The sequence below is a fragment of the Aulonocara sp. 'chitande type north' Nkhata Bay genome, linkage group LG2, assembly GCF_057382095.1.
Source record: "Aulonocara sp. 'chitande type north' Nkhata Bay isolate Kocher_YH1m ecotype deep benthic linkage group LG2, A_spYH_male_GT1.1, whole genome shotgun sequence".
Classification (NCBI taxonomy): Eukaryota; Metazoa; Chordata; class Actinopteri; order Cichliformes; family Cichlidae; genus Aulonocara; species Aulonocara sp. 'chitande type north' Nkhata Bay.
Window position 1 is genome coordinate 29,174,698 of NC_141345.1, and position 12,107 is coordinate 29,186,804.

Below are 12,107 nucleotides of genomic sequence, written 5' to 3' on the forward strand. Positions count from 1 at the left end.
TCTAAATAAATATAATTTATCTACAGTCATTCGTGAGTTAACATCTGAAAGGAAACTTCCATATAATTATAAGTAAAATTTTATGTCTTTATAATCAGCGGGCCAAGGCGACAGGTGTATTATATTAATCGATCCAAATTGCTAAGGTGAAGCCAAATGACAGCGACACCGTGAGGTCACAGGGGATGGGAAAATGGTAGGAGGAGGAGTATGGGTGCGCACAGCTCGGGTTTTTTGAACGGGCTCTAAAGCAGCGGTGTAACCGATCCCAGCTGCTACTGTGTGGGGAATTGAGAGCTATTCCCGTCCCCCGTATGTTGATCACGTGTCCTTAGGGGACGTTTGCTTTGGGGATCACTTTGGGAGGTAAACGCAGCGCACCGGTGCGCGTAGCCAATTTGGAGAGAAACATCCTTAATAATAATCGTAATGATCCACCGGAGGATCAACCGGATCACTTTTGTTTCGGGGCGTTGTCATACACCCTGTACACTGGCTTGCTTTACACAGATCAGTAAGGGACTGGCACTCTTTGTGTGCTCCGTGACTCACTGACTTGTCAAAACTTCTGCGCTTACGAACCGCGATCTTTACTGCGAGCATCACATTGTTGCCATCTCCTGCAGCGAGTCGACGTACGGAGCTGTCACTGCGAGCCGAGGTAGGCTGTGTTTCCTTTATGTGAGTTGTTTTGGCGGAATAGCGAGAGTAACATGCACGAGAGTGCACACACTGGCTAGGAGCATGAGTTAGTTTGTGGAAGGCGCACGCTGTGCAGTATTGTGGGTTCCAGGGTTGCAACAGTGTAATGATCCATGTCAAATGATACAGTAAGTGTATGACTAGCTCTTATCTGTGTACAGAAACCTGCATCATGAAGACGTGTGTGAATGTGTGCCTAATCTTCTGCTTCGAAAAAGACGGTGAGAGAAAACAAAAACAAATGCGCTCTTGTACGTCTGTGGTGGGCAAATATTATGTCAGGGACTTAATGCAAGTGTTTAATGTTCACAGTGGCCTGCAAATTTATTCTCAAAAGTTTTTAAGAGTGCTAAAATTTCTGCACCCCTGTTGACGATGTCGCTGTTGAATATTCTGAATGAACTCTTGGAGTTTTGGAGTGGATTATATTAAAGACTGGTGAACATGCTTTAGCCTTTATGCTCTCATCAGTTTAGCCATTGTATACTACAACACAACATTAAAACCACTACTACAGCTGAAGCCTATGACACTCATCGTCCAACTACAATGCTGTGCTCTCCTGGGAAATCTTGGTTTCTGGCATTTATGTGGATTGGATGTTATTTTTGATATGTACCCACCTAAACGTTGAAAAACAAGGCATGTTTCATGACAATGGCGCTCCCAGATGGCAACAGCCTCCCCCATTGGAACACTTGCACCCCACCACACCACAAAAAACAGTTCAAGAACGATTCTAGGAATGCGACAGAGAGCCCAAGGTTTTGACCCGGCCTCCAAACTGCCAGATCCCAGTACAATAAAGCATTTACAGGATGCCCAGAACAAGCCTGCTTCTCTGAGGCAAATGATCCACTTCTAATGTCCTGGTGTTTTTTCACACATGCCCATGTCTCAATCAGTTGCAGCTGTTTTAACAGCACAAGGTGGACTTGCACCACACTGGGCAGGTGGTTTTAAGTTTAAGGATGACTGATGTAGGAAAACGGGGACTAACCTGAGCTGACTCCCAGCCACGCTCTGCTGCTTCCAAGCAGCATTAAGAGAGGCAGTTTCTCATTTTCCCCCCAGAAAGATTAAAAGGAGATTTTTTTTAGGAATACATATAAAGTCGATTTTCTGAACAATCGCAGGAACACCAGTTGTCAAGTCTTGAATGTGTTTTGATTTTATGTGATGAAAATTTCATGTTATTAAATAAAAATGCCAAACTAGTCCAGCAGAAGGCACAAACCAATGCTGTCACCACAAACCTGCTAATAAATGTAATATGAATCCTGCAGAGTCCCTGTTGTGATATTAGACTGTCAGCCTGGTTATTGTGGAGACAGTGCTGCAGGTGACTGTAGAGGGACTCTGGCTTTGCCTTAAGAAAAGTGTAAAATGTCAGCCCCTTATCAATAATGCAGCACACCAAAACCAGTGGGGAGTAAGAAAATGGAACCCACTGTTAGAGACAGTTACCTAGTGCTTCATCATTATTCACATAATTGTATAACAAATACTTCATCAAAATCTACTTGGAGTAATTACCAGCAATGCAAATGTTTCCATTCTAATCCTAGTGCACAACCAAAACAAACCCATATGATGAGCTTTAATGTGCCATATCTTGTCACGCTGATCACCAGTGAAACAAATTTAATGTCTATTACAATTTTTTTTTCTTTTTAAAAATGGTGGTTCATCTTATAAAAATGATTTATTTCCCTGCTCTCTTACTGCCTGTCTTGTTAATGCATGATCACTGTGGTTAATGAGACAGGTCTCAGTGCATGGGGACTGACAGTTTCAGAGACTGCACTGCTAGTTGGGTGAACACAACTGACACCCTCATTCATCATGCATCCACGGGGTGCTGCTTGCTCTCCTAGTCTATCCACGCTGCGCTTCTCTCCCCTTGTCTTAGTCGAGTCTCGAGTTGCACCCTCAGATGATAATTATTAAGACATTATACTGATGACAATAGCAGTGCTTTTTTTTCTGTAAAAGAGACAGGGAGTCAGCTTCTACGTGCTGGGATGATTATAACTGTGAAAGAGGGTTGGCGTTTGTTGTCGAGGTTGCAGCTGCACGATTTCCAAGAATAGATGTAAATACCAACTGTACAGTAGTGTACCTGTTTGTTACTGCTGGCAGCCAGTAGCTAATTGTGAACTAGCCAGAAAATCAAAAGCTGACTTGTCAAATATGCTTTTTTTTTTTTTTTTAAGAATCTGTGATAATACTTTATATAAAATGAATATGAAGATGTTTTTCCCCACATTTTTGTAACCAAATAAATGAAAACAAGTCTACATTCTTTTGTGCTGTGCTTCATCGGTGTTTAAAATATGTTACCTGACCTGAAGCAATAATATAAAGGTGCAATTATGAAAGCATTATTAATCTCACTAATCCCGATGGCGTGCCATGGTGCAATTTTAAAATGTAAGAGATGTAATTAGCCCACATATACCATAATTACTGAAGTCTTGACTAAAATTTGTAAGCTTGCATATTGCAGTATCTCTGAGATTTACTCTATTAAACTTTGATGCTTGGGAAAAATCGAATGAAAATAGCAAATAGGTGAATCCCAGTTTTGTGCGTTTGTCTGCAGCAGCAGCTGCAGTCCTTGAATGTCACTGTTCACAATCATTGTTTGCATAGGGAGGTTCTCTGTACATGTAAGTCAGCTTATCCCCATAGAGCAATGAGGCAGAAAGGATATACAGCATGGGGATGTTTTTACTGAGGTCTGTCTGTCAACACACTGGTGCCTGAATGGGTCTGAATAATCCATATCTTTAAGAGTCCACTTGGCTATCACAGGGTCTGTCTTAAGAGCAGGAGGGTCGTTTGAGGATTGCGGCTCTAGCTTCCCATGGAAAAAAGGCTTTCTTGTGAAGAGGTGGCTCATTAATGTGTATTTTTGTGGCAAATTGTGCGTGTTGTAGTAGCCAACATGTATATTGCCTCTAAAGAAATGAATTAATTGGCTGGTTATACTCTCAGGATGTTAATGTAATATCGCTACAATTAATGCCATTATCTGTAGACGTAAACTCGATTCTTATAGATAAATTGGAAAACCTACATGGATAATGTGCTGTAAAATGTTTGTGGGAGCGCTCCAGACACCTTGGTTTTCATTGATCTAACACTTCAGGACACAGACCTAAAATCTAAGGTTTCTGCTTCTCTCTCCATTGCTGACAGGATTTTCCTTTTGGAAAAACATCCAAATTTATAATAACAGGCAAAGCAGATTTTGATCTTTTCAAGAGTACCTTCCTTCGTGACATTCCTCCATTTCATACATCAGATTATATTGGCAAGACACCAGAAAAATGCAATTTCCCTGCAATTTCACTCCTTATCTCACAATATTATTTTGCTTTCAGGTCTAATAGAAATACAATTATATTTGTAGTGCAGAATCGTGGGCTGCTCCCTGATCTTCTGTTTGAGCTGCGTAGAGATTCCTTCAGCATGCTGCGGTAAATACAGACCAAAATAAAAACAGTCAAAGCCACGTTTACTTCTTGTCTTAACTGAACAATAGGCAATTTCTCCAGCCTTCTTACAAGTGCTGCCTATTGAGTAAAAGCCAGCTGTGTTTACATATTTGCGTGCCAAATAGATTCATGCCTGCTTGCATCTGTGGTCCCCTGTGCGAGTTTGGATGTTTGTCTGTAGACACTTTTCTTATCCAAAAGATGGAAATTGTGACAGTGTGACAGAATAACCTCGGGTAGGCAGGATGCAACTGACGCTACACTGAACAGCACCACAGGTATCTCTGCCAACACAACGGCAACAGAACACTACAGCCTCCAGTCAACATCGCAGTTTGCCTTGCTACTCATCGGGGGTTTAATATTCAATTATGAGGGTCCTCCAGTTCAAGCTGTGCTGGATGGCTTATGGAAAAGCCTCGCTGATTGATGAGTGGGCATCTTAGCTAAATAAGCTCTCAGTTTGCCCCTGAAGGAGAAAAGAAACAAGACAGATGGCTTGTGGGGGTGTTTTTAACTGACGTGGCAGAGTTTTTTTGTAGCTTTGCCTTATTGGTGAATATGTGTGGTAACAGAAGCCTTATCGCCAGTGTCCAAACAGATCAAGCCTTAAGTGAAGTCATAAAGTGCTTTCCTTTAAAATACTGGTTTTGATGACTAGTTCTTTAAACCAAAAAATATCAAAGAATGCGTATTTGAAAAATGAATCTTGGAAGGTTCAAAAGTTGAAAGACGTTTTGTTTTTTCTAAATGCTTGCCGAAGGGTACCGTGACAGTGTCATCCCACTGCCTTTCTGTTTTAGAACTGTGACAGGCTGTCAAACTGTCATATCCAGCTGAGTCCGAGGATGTGTAGGTCTAGCAGTGTAGTGCTGACAAACAAGCAGACAGAAAAAGTGGTAGAAAGGGAGAGAGATACAGGCGGTTGAGCATTTGCTTAGGCACACAGAGGGGTGAGTAGCTTCTCCTCTGTCATCTCATGGCAGATCACATTCCTCAGCAGTCAGGTATTTGGACCTTGCCAGTGGGCTGTTTTGTTGGCTGAAAGCTGGACCAAGCTGTCAGTCAGATTAGCACTGTGAGCCACTGGTGGGAGCGCAGTCCTATCCTCAGGGGCACAGCCATTTCAAAGATCTGTAAATCCCCAGCACTGAGCATTCACACACAAACACACATGGGCGTGCGCAACCCCCACCCAAGAAATGAGGGACGAGATCAAGCCAGGTCATGGGAGGCTCTTTCCAAATAAAGTGTTCTTTCGGGAGACTGCTGCCTTCTCCGTGCCCTTCATGCACATGTGCATGCATTTATCCTCAAACACCCACACAGTCACACACATACACACACACACATTCTCCCTCCTGCCTCCTCCAAATGGGGACAGCAAAAGCTCTGGCACATGGTTGGCTATCCAGTATCTATGGCTTTCACACTCTAGTCATTATGTACTGTAGCCAGTATGTTATTGCCTCCATATAAAAACGCATTAACGTGAAGTGTGATCTGGTAAAAGCCTTCGTAATACTTCATATCTAAGGATATTCTCGGAGTATACAAACTAAAAATTTATTGGGCAGACAAAACTGGATCATGAAGCGGCAAATTGATTTTTCCCCACTTTTTGCACTGATGACAGTCACAATATGCAGTCAAGCTGAATGGACTAAATACATTTGTATAAGGTCTTTTAACCCATGTTGTGCCAGCATGGCCTGACAGTGGTTCTTGTGATGTCAGGAATGTTTTCCCTTTTCAGTATTTCACTCTAAATGTTAAGTGGGAAGGAAAGTTCAAAGCAGTCATCGTATGTGTTGTGCATTCAGAAGAACATAGTGCTGCTTTTCCGATTTCAGAGTGAAGCTCCAGAGTAGGCATACTGCACGTAGATGTAGCGCGGCCTAAATGCACTGGAATGACACTTTTTATTTTTCATGTGAGGAAACAGAATATCTGCAAAAAGCATAATTGAATTTCAGTCATCGCTAAAACTTCATTCATGCGTAAGACCCAATAATGAATCACTGAATGGTCAAAGGTTTCATATTGACATTTAAAGCCTCATGATTAATTCAGGGCATCCACTCATGCCTCGAGTAACCTTGCATGCAAGAAAACATTCTGCCGTAAAAGCTGTTGGTAGCTGATGACTGCCTTCAAACAACACAGGATTCAATCGTTTTTTCTTTAGTTTCTGTATTAAGATGAAAAGGCAGCCAAAGTTTAGCGGTCCCATCTTAAATGGTAAAAATTAACTAATAAAAAGGAAGTAAAACTAGGATCTGTGGCGTTTTTTTTCTCCTTCATTCACACGAACAGTCTGTTTAAAAAGTGGCCATTTCTAAAAAGTAGAACTGAACTGAACTTTAACATTCTTCCTTTGGTCCCCCCCTGCTCTGTTGAACTTACTGTTTTTTCCTCTTTATTTAAACTCAACCTTTCGATACCCTTTGATAGAGCTGGTTGCTGATTTTGATGTCATGTCTGTCTCACTGTCACACCAGAGATTAAGTGACAAGGAGACCATCTTATAGGGAGATAATTGAACTGTAGCGAGAACAGTGATGTGAGGGGGCCATATAGTGCCTGATAAAGATGGTCAGACAGGCAGATATGGAGATGAGGGTGGAAGACAGATGAATTTATCATCCATTTATAAAGTTAATCTGACGTTTTGTCATGTGCTTACATGGCCTTAGAGAGGAACCGCAACTCAGCCGTATGCACGCTCGAGCAAGCATTGCTGATGTGCTTTGATAGTTAAATAACACTACACGTCTGCACGCGCTCCTCTGCTGCTTTCCTTTATCTCAGACCTGGGATCAGCCATAAATACAAAGTGGTTCCCATCTTCCGGTCTTGTATGTCGTAAGGGTTTGGATGTGTTTACTTCCCAGGAGATGGTTTGGAGACCACTGTTTATCCTCTGAGACCACTGCTATGCAGCTCCATTTATGGCATGGCCCTCTGTGAGGTTGTGTTTCTGTCTCTCAGTGAACAAAAGCTCTATATACTCATCTTCTGGCGTTTCTCTTGGGCTTGCTCATCTTGCTGTGAATGCAGGTGAACCGGTCTGTGCAAAGTGTTCATACACTCCTCTGTTATAAACCTTTAGTCTACCGATTTTTCAGTAGCAAGAAAATCCGTTTTTGATTATTAGTAAGCAATGTTCTGTTGGAAGCGCCACATAAAGAAAAGGTGAACAGTGGATGCAAGTTGGACATGCATGCATGTTGTGTGTAGATAAAGTTTACCTGGGCCTTACTAGATCTTTTTTTTATATCCAATACTTTTTATGTCTTCAAATTCTTTGATATTTTCAGTTTTATATGATTTTTAGGTTTGTTTAACACTTCACTTCCTCTACAGATTCTGGCTGTTTTTAATGTATTTAGAACACATATAGTAAAATTTCAACATATGCCAGTATGTGAAATTCAATCAGACTGTGATTCTTATCATCTTGATTATTATCGTTCAGTATTACTGTTCATGCACAGAGCCAGCTAAATGACTCGATCATGCTCCTCAATGTTATCAACCAACTCCCCCTTGAGTGTTTTTAGTAGAGGAAGATTGCATGACCGAGGTGACACGTACTGCATTTAGAGCAGGAAGGTGAAGTTACGCATAACTAAGTAATCCAACACAGTGGCAGAGATGTTGATGTTGTGATGCTCAGCAGCAAGCCGCTTGCGGTAATCTTAATCTATCCAAATTGTGTTTAACCAAAGGAGAAAAAACAGCTGCCAGTCATTCTTAACACAGGCACTTAGCTGTGCTAGGAAATAAAAAGGTTATGTCTCAACTTCTTCTTCTTAATTCCACACTTGCAGTTTATCCCTTCCCAAGAAACACAACAGCTTTGTAAAGTGTCTTTTTTTTTAGCTTCATATTTAAATCCCTTAAAGAAAACTATTATGCAGAAAGAGATTTTCTGCTGATAGTGAAGAGCAATGACTTGGAATGAACCTTTAGTTTAGCTACGCTGTATAAAGCATCATCTAATTTTTATCCATCTTCAATGAACGTGAATTTGTGAATACCGCATATGTAAATGTCAACATACACTCCATCTCCAGGCACATGAAAAGCTATTCGTTTTTAATTGTTCTTGATCACAGCCGTCCTCTTACTTTGCTATTCAATAGCAGTACTACATGTATTAATGATCACATACTTTATTCATGGATTTCGGTTGGGTGTACAGGCTGCAGTAGTTTGCATTGAAGATGACAGCGACCTCTGGCCGTCCTCTGTCGCCACTTGTTTTACTTATAAAAAGCAGCGGGTGATCTGGGTGGGTAGGGCTTTGCTGAATTCACTATGATGAATTACTCCTAACCTCTCACTGTCTTCCCGACCTCTGCTGCCAAAGTGCAATGTAAGGATTTCCATGTACATGCATGCATACGCTTACACGGTACTTCCTCCCGCTCCTCTCTCTCCTTCTCTCTTTCTGTGTTCTCCTCCCGTCTGTCATTCCCAATTACTGCTTGCGTCTCTGTCTTATTCAGATTTATTCGATACACATACACACACCCTGGCTACAAATATGATCTAAATCTTTCCTTTGTAGTTTGTAATCATCTGCTCGCAGGCCATCTTCGTTCTTCGCACGTCGCTGCCAGTTTCCAGCTAGATTATCCGTTACTCGTCTGCTGTGTTGATGAGAATGTTAATTTTTAGGTTTGTAGATTGAAGAAATCATTTGACACCAGCATGCGGTGTTAAATTAGAAGGTCACACTTTTTTGTTTGTTTGTCTGTTTGTTTTTTCAGAGACCCTTTTAATTGCTTAACTGAATCAACTATTTCACCTGACAGAACAACAAATGACCAATCAGCCATATTTAACTAACACACATCTGAATAACCAGGGAGAGGGGCTGGTGGCTCGAATCAACCTGTGTTTTAAATGTATATTAACAAAGTGGTGGCTTGTGTTGTATGGTTTTGTAGAATATTGAAAAGTGAAAAACTTGAAATTTGTTTAGTCTGCATACCACTTAAGCAAATAATTAAACTTGCATGGTTATAGTTGCATAAATCCATCCACCCATTCATTTTCTTAAGTACCAGTTTGGGTTCATGGAGGGAGGCTGGAGCCCATCTCATCTGTCATAAGGCAAAGGGTAGGGTACACCCTGGATGGGTTGCCAGTCTCTTGTACTGCTAAATGGGGACAAAGATTTTTCACATCATCAAAAATGGAATAAATGCAGTGAGTCACAAACAAAAGAAAAAAATTTCACTAGTGAACGTGCTGCGATACCTCCACCTCAGCGTGTTGATGAGTATGGCAGTAAGAGTGGATAATGGAAGTACTTTGTGTTGTTATCCTGAAATGCACATCACTTTTTTGTAATACAGCTGTAAAATCAACTATGTTCCAATTAAAAGTGTTTAAAGTGACTAATGTTATGTAAATGCTTAAGCTAATGTATTTTACTAATATTATATCACATAGTTGTAATGTAAATTATTCAGCAACCATCCTGATATTTCAGAATGAGTCCCGTCGATAAAATAAAATGTTAACATTTTACACAAACAGTCAGCCACCACCATGTCAGTGATTAAAGTAACTTTTAATAAAGGGGTTCAGGTTAAAGTTTGTGGGGTAACATTGTTGGAGTTCTTTTGGTTTCTTTTTTGCCATCGTATCAGATTGGATATTGAGAATCCTGTAATTCTACTGTTGGTACTGCCACTAGATATCTGTTGGCACTGATACTTACAACACAATCTAAGACACTGTAAGACACACTTGAAAGTGCTGAAGCCACAGGTTCATATGGTCATGAGTCAGATACAGTAACTCCATAAAACTCAATAGTACTCAAGGGCTGTAATACTCAGCTTATCACATTTATTTTAAGAAAGCTCTAGTTCTGAAAAGGCGTTGACCTTTTGAACCAAAAAAAGCTACAGTGAAGTCAATAAAAAGTGTAGATGTACAAAAGTTTATTGCACAATACTGGATATAAAACTCAAGAAACTTTAGAACTCTGATTTATTTGAGTAACTTAAGCACGATGTACTTAAAAAAAAAAAAACGACCACCACGACCACTGGGTTTTTCACACGGAAAATAAAGACTTACTGTTACATCATGGCTTTTTCAGATCCTTTGGTTAAATTCCTCAGCTGAAGAGAGAGGAAACCTATCCTTAGAAAACCCCAACAAAAGCAAACTCACATAACCCAACACAATCTGAGATTCCTGGGAATAGGCCGGCAGCCCATTCTCCCCAACACATCTCCACCACAACCCCCGGCATTCTGCGGCTGTGTTTAGGATGTGATCTAAGATTGAAAACACACACGTTTTAATTCTGCCAGTTTGTTTGTCTGTTTGGTTATCACAGAAATGCTGTGAAACATATGAATAGGTCCTGGGTGTTGTCACTCTTTCATATGTGCTGAGATGTGAAACCATAGTGCTGCTGATTGTGTTTGAATGGGTCGAGATAATGAACTAGACGCTTTATGTAAAAATTTTATCACAGCACCACTGCCTGTGTGACTTCATAATCGCACCCTTAACGCATTCACTTTTGAGTTAAGAGACCCAAGTGGATTGGTTAAAGGCTATTTTCTTTGTGATATTCTTTGATATCCCAGTAGATTTTATAGTCCCGTTCTTCTCTCTCCTGCAGGCAGAGAGAAGAAAAGGTTTGGATTTTCTTTTTCCCAAACATTGCCCCAAGTACTTTGAACTGATTTCTTTTTTTCTTTTCTTTTTTTCAAAAGAAGGCTGTCTAAGCAGATCTAAGACACTTTTTACTCTGTTTTAATGAACATTACATCACCAACTGACAGGTTTGTACTTATGTGACTGCCTCATGATTCTGGTCCTATCCTGGCATTCTTGGTTGTAACACAGTTACATTTATTTTGTAAAGCTTGGATAAATTGCAATTATAACACATTTTTCATTGATTGGTCAGTCAAAGGTGCTTAAAAATCATTTATTCGCTTACTTATTATTTTGTGTGTATGCTAATGTGGTTATAACCCAACATTCACATACAACAGCAACAATAAACTGTAAGAACACAATGATCCTTCTAATAGTGCATCAAGCCAGTAGTTATTCTGGACAGGGAATCTAATCTCCTCAGAATGACAGCGTTTTTAAGCGATGTCGACAGCATATTGAGCCTTAGTTTCTCTTGTCCTTCCCAAGGGATCTTGCCTGTGCCTTCAAATCGAGCGTGGCATATAGTATTTCTGCCTTGTAATTAGATCCTTGCTACTTTGCATGTTAACTGTGGGACAGAAGCAGTGTGATGGTGAAACATTTGTCATGGAATCACAAGGCTTCACTTGTGAGGCGCCATGTATAAAGACAACTTCCATTTCTTTTCCCAGTGGTCATACTGCATTAGTGCTTTTGCAGCTGACTAATATTTGCTCCCTGGGAGTTATTATGTATCTCTTATGTATCTTATACTAAATACCGCTGTCCAATCCCAAGAGTGGAAAACCAGAGCAGACAGCAAAAACGCAACATTTGAACCTCTGGCAGAATAGAGATGTTCGGTCAGTTGGTTAATCAATCAGCCAATTAAAATGAACTCTGAACATTTAAAAAGACATCTGTGTTAAAACAGTTTGTGCTGTTATGTTATTTAAAGCATCAGGGAGCCTTCCACTGCATTGCTTGCTAGTTAGATTTTGTTACCTTTTAAATAAAGACAGGCAGACTCTTTCTCCTGTTTCATCGTCTGACTCGTCTTATGCAAGACAACCAATTCTCTACTAATGTCAGAGAATTGATTGTTCATGTTGAACCATGTTTTTGGGGGTTATTTTTAATGTTGACTTTACTTTAAATTAATTAGCAAAAGAGCAGCATTTTGTACCAGACACCACGCCAGGAGCTAGGAATCAATTTGAC

The 12,107-nt window shown here is 40.4% G+C and overlaps 1 protein-coding gene across 2 annotated transcripts in view; it reads left to right on the forward strand.

The window, feature by feature from the left end:
- Positions 1-229: 229 nt before the first annotated feature.
- The window catches only part of mid2 (midline 2), a 172,024-nt gene continuing 160,146 nt past the window's right edge, over positions 230-12,107 (forward strand). The window contains exons 1-2 of one of the 2 annotated variants that reach the window (XM_086258046.1): positions 230-661; positions 864-923. The gene's annotated coding sequence lies outside the window, so the exon portion shown is untranslated. The remainder of the gene's footprint in view (positions 662-863; positions 924-12,107) is intronic. The other variant, XM_086258039.1, reaches the window with a different exon arrangement.